This window comes from Oncorhynchus tshawytscha, linkage group LG02 (assembly GCF_018296145.1).
Source record: "Oncorhynchus tshawytscha isolate Ot180627B linkage group LG02, Otsh_v2.0, whole genome shotgun sequence".
NCBI lineage: Eukaryota > Metazoa > Chordata > Actinopteri > Salmoniformes > Salmonidae > Oncorhynchus > Oncorhynchus tshawytscha.
Window position 1 is genome coordinate 36925713 of NC_056430.1, and position 13971 is coordinate 36939683.

General features: G+C 43.0%; 1 protein-coding gene across 3 annotated transcripts in view; it reads left to right on the forward strand.

Annotated features, from left to right (window-relative positions):
* LOC112216732 (retinoic acid receptor gamma-A-like) overlaps positions 1–13971 on the forward strand; it is a 68994-nt gene that overhangs the window by 17671 nt on the left and 37352 nt on the right. The gene's annotated exons all lie outside the window — the stretch shown is intronic.

Sequence of the window (13971 nt, forward strand, 5' to 3'; positions counted from 1 at the left end):
TTTCTTGTTTTTGAATGGGTGAGCCAGTGGGGCTGTCAAAGTTTCCACACAAGTTCAAAGGGGGTGCTGTTGTCCAGAGAGAGAGAGAGAGAAAGAGAAAGAAAGAAAGAGAGTACTCCCATATCTATGTGCAGCACGATGTGTGACCTGTTGCCACAAGAAAAAGGGCAACCAGAGAAGAACAAACATCATTGTAAATACAACCCATATTTATGTTTATTTATTTTCCCTTTTGTACTTGAACTATTTGCACATAATATGACATTTGTAATGTCTTTATTCTTTGGATAATGTTCACTGTTAATGTAATGTTTACTGTTAGTGTAATGTTTACTGTTAATATGTATTGTTTATTTCACTTTTGTTTATTATCTAGTTCACTTGCTTTGGCAATGTTAACATGTGTTTCCCATGCCATTAAAAGCTCTTAAATTGAATTGAATTGAGAGTAGAGAGAGGAGAGATAGATAAGAGATAGTTGGATAAATGTAGGTAAACTTTTTCACAAGAACTTATCCAGGAAACTAACCTCAACATTAAAACCTTCAATCCGAATCAAAATTCCATACCTAAAACCTTGATTTTGGACAAAATGACATGAATGGACTGTTACTACCAAGGACTATCAAGAAAAAATTTGAACAAACCAAAACCTGCAGAAGAAACACAGCAGAACCTGGAAATACCATCCAACACAAAACTGAGTGATTCATATTCAGTCTGAAGCTACTTCTGAAGCCAAAAAGTAAAAGACAATAATAATTTTGTTATATAACGCTAAGTAAATAAGTATACTAAGCTACCAAGCTGCTAGGACAGAACAGACCTGGAGGCACCTTCAATTAGCACTGAAGTGTGAAGTCAGATGTGTGAAAACTCTTGAGCCCAACAATGGCAGGAGAGTTTCACAGCCCAGGGTGGAAACTCAGAATACGAGACATTGAGGAAATTGAAACAACCTCTGTCAACGTGTACAAGTCTGGGACAGTAATGGTGCAGGGCATCCTCATGCAGTTCCAGCAGGACTTTTACAGGATCAAAGAGAGAGCACACTGCAGGAAAATCCCTCTCTCTCTGTGACGACTCCCCCATCCTGAGTGAGTCTGATCACAACTCTTCAAACTGTCCTGCAGACGAAGATAGGTATCCCCCCAGCACTGATCACACCTCTTCAAACTGTCCTGCAGACGAAGATAGGTATCCCCCCAGCACTGATCACACCTCTTCAAACTGTCCTGCAGACGAAGATAGGTATTCCCCCAGTACTGATCACACCTCTTTAAACTGTCCTGCAGACAGTTAGCACTGAAGGGTGAAGTCAGATGTGTGAAAACTCTTGAGCCCAACAATGGCAGGAGAGAATATCCCCCCAGCACTGAACACACCCAGTCCCACAACTGCACTGTTCCTCCATCATAGAGAGGGATAAATTCACAGAGCTGGAGAGAGACATAGTGGAGCTCAGAGAGCTAGTCCACACAATCCAGACAGAACAAGACAACAAAACAGACCAGCACACCCCCTTCCCCCAACAAGACCCGGAGGGCAGAAGGTGGAGATGGACGGCTGTCTGAGAGAGCTGGCTGCTCTACGGACTGAGGTTAGAGAACTGAAAAAGGCACACATGGCACTGAAGGATGAGGTCAGAAAGCTGAGGTGTGACAGAGAGCAGGACACTCCCCCGGACAAGCCAGAAGAACAGCCCCCCTCAGACCCGGACCAGCACTTCAACATCACAATTGGACAGACAACACAGGACCCACCAACCCAACAGACCCCGCCCCCTTCTAACAGCCCTCCTTGCAGCTCCCCCGATAGCCCTCCTGACAACCCCCCACATCCACCGAGGACACACAAAACCCACAGATTGTGCTTCTCATTGACTCAAATGGCAAAGACATTTGAGAGGATTAAGTTTTTCTCAAACACAAAGTGGCTAAACTCTGGTGCCCAAACACTAGGCATGCCCTGGAGCTGTTGTCAGAGACTAGGCTCCCCCAGCCACATCATATTTCACCCGTGCACAAATGACATGAGGGCCCATCAGGAAAGAGTGGCAACAGCACTCGCGGGTGTGATTGAAAAAGCTTCTTCCACTTTCCCCAACGCACAAGTGGTTGTCACCCTGCTACCATGAAAATACTTTCACCCTGCCACCATACAGTGGGTGAATGCAAGCATTTTGCGAGACTGTGATTCAAAACACAATGTCTACCTGGCCCACAACTCCACCCTGGACTTGAACAGCCTTTACAACCAGGTCCACCTCTACAAAGCAGCAATCCCAATTTTTTCCAGGACCCTGAAGGACGTCACCCTCAACCATAGCCCCAGCACCTCACACAGGAACAACAGAGCAACAGCCACCCCGCCCAGACCAGCGAGACACCCTCCCAAACCTGTAAAAAAAACTCCCGAAGGACCTGCACCAAGAGAACCCATGCCAGAGGACCTACACCCAGACCACAGCATCACCTGCCTCACCACAACCAGCTAAGAACACCACAAGCAAACCCTGGCCACTTCGTATATAGGCCCCCCATATCAGACCAATGTGCCATCTGCCCACCCCATGTCACCCGCCCCTGCGGCAAGGACCTCAGCATGACAGCAGAACATATGCCCAGGCCGTGAGCAGAGCAACAGGCCCAAACCCCTCTATTACACCCGCACAAGCCCCATCCTGCGACCTAAGAAGTATGTATCAGATGCTCAACATGCTCTGCTCACACCTACTGTGATGGTCCGGGCCTAAACCACACAAAGCTTTCACTATCTCATCCTGGAATATACAAGGTCTGAGTTCATCTGCCCTTGGCCTAAACAGCAGGAACCCAGACTTCATCAAATACAGACATTGTTATCCTACAAGAAACATGGTATAAAAGAGATGGATCCACTGGTTGCCCTCTAGGTTACAGAGAGCTGGTAGTCCCATCCACCAAACTACCAGGTGTGAAACAGGGAAGAGACTCAGGGGGTATGCTAATTTGATATAGAGCAGATCTAGCCCACGCAATTAAATTTGTCAAAAGAGGAACATTTTACATCTGGCTAGAAATGAATCAGGAAATTATCTAAACAGAGAAAAATGGCCTCATGTGTGCTGCCTATATCCCCCAATAGAATCCCCATACTTTAACGATGACAGCTTCTCCATCCTAGAGTGGGAGATCAACAAATTCCAGGCTCAGGGACTTGTACTAATCTGTGGCGACCTAAATGCCAGAACTGGACAAGAACCCGACACCCTCAGCACACAGGGGGACAAACACCTACCTGGAGTTGACAGCATTCCCTTCACCATATGCCCCCCTAGACACAACTACTACAACAAAACAAACAAAAACGGGTCACAACTCCTGCAACTCTGTTGGGTATGCTGGGTATGTACATAGTCAATGGTAGGCTTTGAAGGGACTCCTCTGGTAGGTACACCTATAGCTCATCTCTTGGTAGTAGTGGTAGTAGTATTGTAGACTACTTTATCACTGACCTCAACCCAGAGTCTCTTAATAAAGCATTCACAGTCAGTCTACTGACACCCCTTTCAGATCACAGGAAAATCACACTCCACTTAAAATGAGGCTATGCTCAATCATGAGGCATCAAAGCCAAAGGAACTGAATAATATTAAGAAATACTATAGATGAAAAGAAAATAACAAAAAACTATTGGGCAACAACAAATTCAATCCCTTCTAGACAATTTCCTGGACAAAATGTTTCACTGTAACAGTGAAGGTGTACACTTGGCAGTAGAAAACCTAAACAATATATTTGACGTCTCAGCTTCCCTATCACATCTAAAAATGTCAAGCAGACAACCTAAGAAAATTAACAACAATGATAAATGGTTTGATCAAGAATGCAAGAACCTAACAAAGAAGTTGAGAAACCTGTCCAACCAAAACCATAGAGACCCAGAAAACCTGAGCCTATGCCTTCACTATGGTGAATCACTAAAACAATACAGAAATACACTATGGAAAAAGAAGGAACAGCACATCAGAAATCAACTCAATGTAATTGAAGAATCCATTTTCCCACCACTTCTGGGAAAATTGGAAAACTCTAATAAAACGACAACATGAAGAGTTATCTATCCAAAGCGGAGATGCATGGATAAACCACTCTCCAATTTTTTTGGTTCTATAACAAAGAACAAACAGCAACAACATATACATGGTCAAATGCAAATCTTATAATCAACTACTAAAGACTACTAGAACCCACTGGATTCTCCAATTACATTGAATGAACCCCAGGACAAAATACAAACCCTCCAACCTAAAAAGGCCTGTAGTATCTGAAATTAAATGATAAAATATACAGACCACAACTTCCAATTGGCTATATACTTAAACTCTTTAACATCATCCTCAGCTCTGGCATCTTCCCTAGTATTAGGAACCAAGGACTGATCAACCCAATCCACAAAAGTGGAGACAAATTTGACCCCAATAATTACCGGGGGATATGTGTCAACAGCAAACTTGGGAAAACCTGCTGCATTACCATTAACTTCCTCAATGAAGAAAATGTACTGAGCAAATGTCAAATTGGCTTTTTACCAAATGACCGTATGACAGAACAGTATTCACCCTGCACACCCCAATTGACAAACCAACCAAAACAAAGGCAAAAGTTTTGTCTGCTGTACAAATTGATGGAAAGTGGTGTTGGGGGAAAAACATTCAACATTATAAAATACATGTTCACAAACTACAAGTGTGTAGTTATAATTGGCAAAAAACACACATTTCTTTCCACAGGGCCGGGGGGTGAGACAGTGATGCAGCTTAAGCCCCACCCTCTTCAACATATATAAGGAATTGGTAAGGGCACTAGAGCCGTCTGCTGCACCGATACCCGCTAATGATCCAAATCCAGGAAAGAGCTGTTAAATTCAACAACTACCTAAAAGGAAACAATTCCCAAACCATCCATAACAAAGCCATCACATACGGAGAAATTAACCTGGAAAAGATCCCCCTAAGCAAGCTGGTTCTGGGGCTCTGCTTACAAACACAAACAGACCCCACAGAGCCCCGGGACAAACCAACCAAATCATGAGAAATCAAAAAGATAATTACTTGACACAATGGAAAGAATTTGCACAAGAAATGAGCAAACTAGAATGCATTATGGCCATAAACAGAGAGTACACAATGGCAGAATACCTGACCACTGTGACTGACCCAAACATAAGGAAATCTTTGACTTTGTATAGACTCAGTGAGCATAGCCTTGCTATTGAGAAAGGCAGCCAAAGGCAGACTTGGTTCTCAAGAGAAGACAGGCTATGTGCTCACTGCCCACAAAATGAAGTGGAAACTGAGCTGCACTTCCTAACCTCCTGACATACGTATGTATGACCATATTAGAGACACATATTTCCCTCAGATTACACAGATCCACAAAGAATTTGAAAACAAACCAAACATTGATAAACTCCCATATCTACTGGGTGAAATATCACAGTGTCCAATCACAGCAGCAAGATGTGTGACCTGTTGCCACAAAAAAGGGCAACCAGTGAAGAACAAAGACCGTTGTAAATACAACCCATATTTATGTTTATTTTCCCTTTTGTACTTGAACTATTTGCACATCATTACAACACTGTATATAGACATAATATGACATTTTAAATGTCTTTATTCTTTTGGAACTTTTGAGTGTAACGTTTACTGTAAATTTGTTATTGTTTATTTCACTTTTGTTTATTATCTATTTCACTGTCTTTGGCAATGTAAACATATGTTTCCAATGCCAATAAAGCCCCTTAAATAAATTGAAATTGAGATTGAGTGAGAGAGAGAGAGAGAGAGAGAGAGAGAGAGAGAGAGAGAGAGAGAGAGAGAGAGAGAGAGAGAAAAAAGTCAACCCAGTATCACAGATTATCGTGAAATAGACACTAAATGTACATGAATGCGTTACGAAGACAGAAAATCATGTAATACACACAAGATGCGTTGTGATTAACTTTTTTGTGCCTCACAAATGTCTAATTATGTAATTTGTGTCTATTTCACAATAAGCTGTGATAGTGTGTTGAACAAGTAGAGGGATGAGTGAGGGAGAAAGCATGTGGGAAATAATTTGAAATACTACTATCTCTTTTAAGCAAGTTGAAAGGAGACTGAAGTCTGACACACACACACGCATGCACACACACACACACATGCACACACTGTCATTGAAAATAAGAATTTGTTCTTAACTGACTTGCCTAGTTAAATAAAAATAAAAATACACAGTACAGTAATTTCCTTGCCCCCGTTCCTCTCCAGCAGACATGTAGAGACTGAGAGTAATGTGAGTATGAGCAATTTGCTCTGTTATTAGTGCCCTGGCTCTGACTATAACCACATGAAACACATAGATGTCAATACTGCAGGAATGAAGCCTGGAGAGGAACAGATCAATGACAGATGGATGCTGGAGAGAACAAAGAAAAATGTACACTAGTACATACAGTTTGATCGTAAGTTGCAGTGGACTGCTAACCCAAATGGTTTGAGGAAACAAATGGCCTTGAACGGTTTGAGTTTGAAAGCTTAGACATTTGAGTATTTTGAATTTGTTCCAAAATCATCATTATTGACACTACTTAAATACAAGGTACAAATCTGTAGAACTTGAAACTATTGAGATAAGTTAATAAAAAACTGTAATAGTGCCTAGGGTTTTTCTTGGTCAGGTTGGATGGTCAGGAAAATCTACCAATACAGTATAGCAATTGAACATTCATGCTAACAATGATCTCAACAATGAGCATACACTTTGATGGAAAATGACTTACAGGAAGTAGCCAGCCCTCCAATTCAGTGTAGTGGTCATAAAAACTGTAATAGACTTGTAAAACAAAACACTCATGACTCCCCCTCTGCTTTCCCTGTCCTCCATGTCCAAACTTGCCTGTTCTCCTTGCCAGGCTTTCACATGTCAGTCCCTCCCTCCTTCCGTCCCTCTCTCCCCCTGCTCAATCAATCCCATAGGGATTTGAGGAAGAGGCAGAGAGCAGTAGAGAGGACTCCCCATTAAACCCCCTGGCTGAGCCAAGGTTGGGGAGGAATCTGACAACACATCCTGCCTGGAGAACACACACTCACTGGCAGACGAGCACACACACACACACACGGACGCACTCTGACAAACACACACACAGACACTAAACGATAGGAGTATGCACCCGGTCGTGAGTACACATGCACGCACGCACACACACACACACACACACACACACACACACACACACACACACACACACACACACACACACACACACCACACATGCGCGCGCACACACAGACAAGTCGACGCAGTATCTGCTATGCTGGCATCAAGATTAGAAATACCTGTTGAGCACAGTGTCAGTGAGAGAGATACAGTGAGTTCCAAAAGTATTGGGACAGTGACAAATGTTTTGTTGTTCTTTTGGCTTTGTCCCAATACGTTTGGTCCTGTAAAATGTGCGGACTATGTACAAAAGGTGCTGTAATTTCTAAACGGTTCAAACTGACAGTCGGTAATTTAATCTCATAGTCATTGTATCATTTCAAATCAAAAGTCCTGGAGTAGAGTGCCAAAACAACCAACAGTGTGTCACTGTCCTAATACTTCTGTAGCTCACTGTAGCTGCCTGATTGAGTTAGTAGGGGAACGTTGTGGTATTGCTGTGTGTGTGTGTGCCTCTGCGTGTGTGTCCTGATCTACCAGGGAGATAATCAGCTCATCTGGTCACAGTGGCTGTTATCTGTTGATCTCTGCTATTATCTGGAGTCTTCAGACCAAACGGCAGGGAGTCCATTAGCACCACTTAATACCTGATAACATCTCAGCCCTGCCCCTCAGAGAGAGGGAGGGAGGGAGGAAGAGGGAGAGAGAGATAGAGGGAGAGAAAAACAGAGAGAGAGAAAGGAGGGGGAGATAGAGGGAGAGAGAGATATATAGAGATAGAGAGAGATAGATACCTACTTCACTTGCTTTGGCAATGTTAACATATGTTTGCCATGCCAATAAAGCCCCTTGAACTGAATTGAATTGATAAAGGGAGAGACAAACTCCAAAAGATTCTGGGACAATGTAAAGTCCATGGAGAATAAGAGCACCTCCTCCCAGCTGCCCACTGCACTGAGGCTGGGAAACACTGTCACCACCGAAAAACCTACGATAATCGAGAATTTCAAAAAGAATTTTTCTACGGCCATGCTTTCTACCTGGCTACCCCTACCTCGGTCAACAGCTCTGCACCCCCCACAGCAACTTCCCCAAGCCTCCCCAATTTCTCCTTCACCCAATTCCATATAGCTGATGTTCTGAAAGACTTGCAAAATCTGGACCCCTACAAATCAGCTGGGATAGACAATCTGGACCCTCTCTTTCTAAAACTATCTGCTGCAAATGTTGCAACCCCTATTACTAGCCTGTTCAACCTCTCTTTTGTATCGTCTGAGATCCCCAAAGATTGGAAAGCTGCCGCGGTCATCCCCCTCTTCCAAGGGGGAGACACTCTAGACTCAAACTGTTACAGACCTATATCTATCCTATCCTGCCTTTCTAAGGTCTTCGAAAGCCAAGTTAACAAACAGATCACCGACCATTTCGAATCCCACCGTACCTTCTCCGCTATGCAATCTGGTTTCCGAGCTGATCATGGGTGCACCTCAGCCACGCTCTAGGACCTAAACAATATCATAACCGCCATCGATAAAAGACAATACTGTGTAGCCACATTCGTCGACCTGGCCAAGGCTTTCGACTCTGTCAATCACCTCATCCTTATCGGCAGACTCAACAGCGTGGTTTCTCAAATGACTGCCTCGCCTGGTTCACCAACTACTTCTCAGACAGAGTTCAGTGTGTCAAATCAGAGGGCCTGTTGTCCGGACCTCTGGCAGTCTCTATGGGGGTGCCACAGGGTTCAATTCTCGGGCCGACTCTCTTCTCTGTATACATCAATGATGTCGCTCTTGCTGCTGGTGATTCTCTGATCGACCTCTACGCAGATGACACCATTCTGTATAATTCTGGCCCTTCTTTGGACACAGTGTTAACAAACCTCCAGATGAACTTCAATGCCATACAACTCTCCTTCCGTGGCCTCCAACTGCTCTTAAATGCAAGTAAAACTAAATGCATGCTCTTCAACCGATCGCTGCCCGCACCTGCCAGCCCGTCCAGCATCACTACTCTGGACGGTTCTGACCTAGAATATGTGGACAACTACAAATACATAGGTGTCTGGTTAGACTGTAAACTCTCCTTCCAGACTCGCATTAAGCATCTCCAATCCAAAATTAAATCTAGAATTGGATTCCTATTTCGCAACAAAGCATCCTTCATTCATGCTGCCAAACACACCCTCGTAAAACGGACTGTCCTACCGATCCTTGACTTAAGCGATGTTATTTACAAAATAGACTCCAACACTCTACTCAGCAAATTGGATGCAGTCTATCACAGTCCCATCCGTTTTGTCACCAATGCCCCCTATACTACCCACCACTGTTACCTGTATGCTCTCGTTGGCTGGCCCTCGTTTCATATTTGTCACCAAACCCACTGGCTCCAGGTCATCTATAAGTCTTTGCTAGGTAAAGCCCTGCCTAATCTCAGCTCACTGGTCACCATAGCAGCATGCACCTGTAGAATGCGCTCCAGCAGGTATATTTTACTGGACAACCCCAAAGCCAACTCCTCTTTGGCCGCCTTTCCTTCCAGTTCTCTGCTGCCAATGACTGGAACGAATTGTAAAAATAACTGAAGCTGGAGACTTTTATCTCCCTCACTATCTTTAAGCATCAGCTGTCAGAGCAGCTTACAGATCATTGCACCTGTACATAGCCCATCTGTAAATATCCCATCCAACTACCTCATTCCCATATTGTTATTTATTTTTTTGCTCCTTTGCACCCCAGTATCTCTACTTGCACATTCATCTTCTGCACATCTATCACTCCAGTGTTTAATTGCTAAATTGTAATTATTTTGCCACGATGGCCCATTTATTGCCTTACGTCCATAATCTTACGTAATTTGCACACACTATATATATATACTTTTCTATTGTGTTATTGACCGTACGTTTTGTTTATTCCATGTGTAACTCTGTGTTGTTTGTGTCCCGCTGATTTGCTTTATCTTGGCCAGGTCGCAGTAAAAAAACGTGCGTATTTTACTATTCTAACTCTCAGCCGTAAGTTGAGACCTGATGGAGTTGTTATAAAATGTTTAAAATAGAGTATTGGAAACAATTCAGTGTCCTTATTATGTATCTATGGCCCTGCAGACACACAAACACGTTCTGCTGTCATATAAGCCTGCGGCTCTTGGAGGTCTGCCTAGACAGCCTGGTCAGAAGCAGTCAGAGATGAGATGGAAAACAAAGCGATTAAAATTAATGCCACATTTTGATGAAAAGAAATAACGAGAATGGCCTAAAAGTAAAGGTTGCTGTGGTACTGAAGGGGCCCAGAACAAACAGGGCATTGTGTCTAATTATTTATTTATATAAAATCGGTTGGAATTTTGTTTCTGGTCCCAGCTCTCAACCAGCAGAGAGGCCTGTGTGTGTGTGCGTGTGTGTGTGTGTGTGTGTGTGTGTGTGTGTGTGTGTGTGTGTGTGTGTGTGTGTGTGTGTGTGTGTGTGTGTGTGTGTGTGTATGTGTGACAGTGATCAAGAGAGGGAGATATAATGTGTTTATGGTGAAAGATAATTAAGCATAATGTGGTGAAGTTAATTCAATTCTGGTTGAAAAATGTTTCAGCCCTTTTTTATTCTGCCCCAAACTTCATCAGAACAGGGTGCGCAACAAGACGAAACACACATAAATCAGAGAATGAGTCCATTCCTTCAGAAAGAAACACTAATTGTTATTTATTTATTTATTTATTTATTTTAAATGTAGTTGTTTAGAAGAGAAACTTGAGTCAGGAACAAAATCCAAACAAATGCACAGATGGTGGCTGTGGGTAGTGTGGCTGACTCCACATGATGACAGATGAAGATTAAGTAGCCTTTGACAAGAGTTGGACACAAACATAAACCAATGAAAATCTTCCGCATAAATAAAGGCGTGGTGTTGAGAGCAAGGTGGTCCAATGGCGCTCACTAGGTGGTTGCAGTCCAAGGAGGAGGGCGGCGCATAGGCTCTCCAATTGGCCTTGTCTGGCCGACGCGCCAAAGCCTTTCACGAGCGCTCATACAAACAGAGAATCCCGACAATCAAGATTCCTAATTATCATAATAGTAAAAAATAATAATAGCATTTTGTGTTCGTCATGTATAGGCACAAACTTATGTAGGACTCCATGGATCTCTTCCTGATCCAAAGCTCTTCCTGGCTTTGTTCATCATCCTCAGACTGTGTTATTTATCACTCCAATGTCAAGATTACAATAAGCTTTCTCATTTAGAATGATCCACAGTCTGATACACAGGTTTGGATTTATGAGCAAATGCTGTACATTCCAACACAGGCAAATACCACACAAAATGCAGCCAAAAGTTCCCGAGCCCCTTAAATGAGACCATAATTGTGACTGCAGCTTTATTGATGAACACATTGTGACTTGTGCCCATACTGTTAGTGCTGCTGTTATGAAAGACAGAGAGAGCTCATTGTTCTGGCCTGTGTGTGTTTCTCTCAGAGATGATGACAGGATGAATAGCTGAGGAACCAGATTCTGAAATGCCCTGTGAGGAGCTGGAATGTGACTTTGTGTGTACTATGTGTGTGTACTATGTGTGTGTATGTGCGTGTGTGTGCATGTGCGTGTGTGTGCATGTGTTAGAAAAAGAGTTGGAGAGAGAGAAAGAAAGAATGGACCGCCCTTTTCCTGTCTGCATTCCCTCTTTCGTTTCTGTCTCTCTTTCCTCGGTCCTGGGGCTGGAAGCTGTAGGAAGGGGGATTTGAGGGGGTAAGGGGGGCTGTAATTGTCCCAAGGTGTGGAGAGAACAGAGCAGGCTGAGATTGTGCAGCTACGCTCCCTGCTGTGTGTCACAGAGGTGTGTGTGTGTGTGTGTGTGTGTGTGTGTGTGTGTGTGTGTGTGTGTGTGTGTGTGTGTGTGTGTGTGCGTTTGCGTGTGTGTGTGTGTGTGAGCGTGTGTGTGTGTGACGTGTTGAAAGACAGGTAAAAATGTTGAGACTAAGAGAGGGACACGTTTGGTGGGGGACTTGCTTACATGAACAAAGCAAAAGGCAAAAAGAGGCCAGAGCATTATGAAAAGAGTAACTTTTTCTTGGAAGTTTCACTATTGTTCAGTTGACCCTAAAACTTCCATAGTGAGAGAAAAGATAGCGAAAAAGAGGAAGAGGCAGAGAGAAAGAGTAAAAGAGAGAAAAAAATGCAACAGTACATTAACATAATGGGGAAGATATTGACATAACAGCAAATTTGCAATTATACAATAAGGGAAATCATTATGGATAATGAGAATCCAAAAAACAGAGTGATCAGAAGAAAAGTGAGCCAGGGAAGGAACAGAAACCAGGGAAGGAGGGAAGGAGAAGAGCCAGAGAAGTTTGGAGGGGGAGTTAGAGCCCCAGTGGGGGTTTCTTCCAGAGTTCATCCCTCATGAACGAGGGAAGGAAGGGGAGGGAGGAGGGTGGAGTTGACCGTATAGAGAGCGTATGAAGTATCCAAAGTCACTGCAATTGAGTTGGCTTGTGGGGGAAGCGTGGTTTTAATGGGGCTGAAGTAGTCAATAACCCCAGGGCTGGGCAAATCAACTGAATGTAATGAATTGAATTAGAAAGGCAACACAAGCCAGATGAAGAGGGAAGAGAGAGAATCTGAAAGAGTTGAAAACACAAAACAGGGAGGGAGAAAGAGAGAGAGATAGAGAGAGAGTCTCTATTCTTTTGAAACTTTTGTGAGTGTCATGTTTACTTACTGTTTCACAATGTAAACATATATTTCCCATGCCAATAAAGCCATTTGAATTGAATTTAGAGAGAGATGAGAAAGAGAGAGATGAGGTAGAGAGAGAGAGACATGAGGTAGAGAGAGGGAAAAGCACAAAACAGAAAAACACCAAACAATGCAGCAGAGCAAAATTAGTCCGATACCTGCTAATTATCAAAATCCAGTAAAGAGCCGTTAAATTCGACAATCACCTAAAAGGAAGAGATTCCCAATCATTCCATAACAAAGTCATCACCTACAGAGAGATGAATCTGGAGAAGAGTCCCCTAAGCAAGCTAGTCCTGGGGCTCTGTTCACAAACACAAACAAACCCCACAGAGCCCCAGGACAGCAACACAATTAGACCCAACCAAATCATGAGAAAACAAAAAGATAACTACTTGACACATTGGAAAGAACTAACAAAAAATCTGAGCAAACTAGAATGCTATTTGGCCCTAAACAGAGAGTACATAGTGACAAAATACCTGACCACTGTGACTGACCCAAAAGTAAAGAAAGCTTTGACTATGCACAGAATCACTGAGCATAGCCTTGCTATTGAGAGAGGCCGTTGTAAGCAGACCTGGCTCTCAAGAGAAGACAGGTTATGTGCTCCCTGTCCACAAAATGAAGTGGAAACTGAGCTGCACTTCCTAACCTTCTGTCAAATGTATGACCATATTAGAGACACATATTTCCCTCAGATTACACAGACACACAAAGTATTTGAAAACAAATACAATTTTGATAAACTCCCATATCTACTGGGTTAAATACCACAGTATGCATTCAGAGCAGCAATATTTGTGACCTGTTGCCACAAGAAAAGGGCAACCAGTGAAGAACAAACACCATTGTAAATACAACCGATATTTATGTTTATTTATTTTCCATTTTGTACTCCCGCTATTTGCATATCATTACAGCACTGTATATAGCCATAATATGACATTTTCAATGTCTCTATTCCTTTGGAACTTCTGTGAGTGTAATGTTTACTGTTCATTTTTTATTGCTAATTTCACCTTTGTTTATTATCTATTTCACCTGCTTT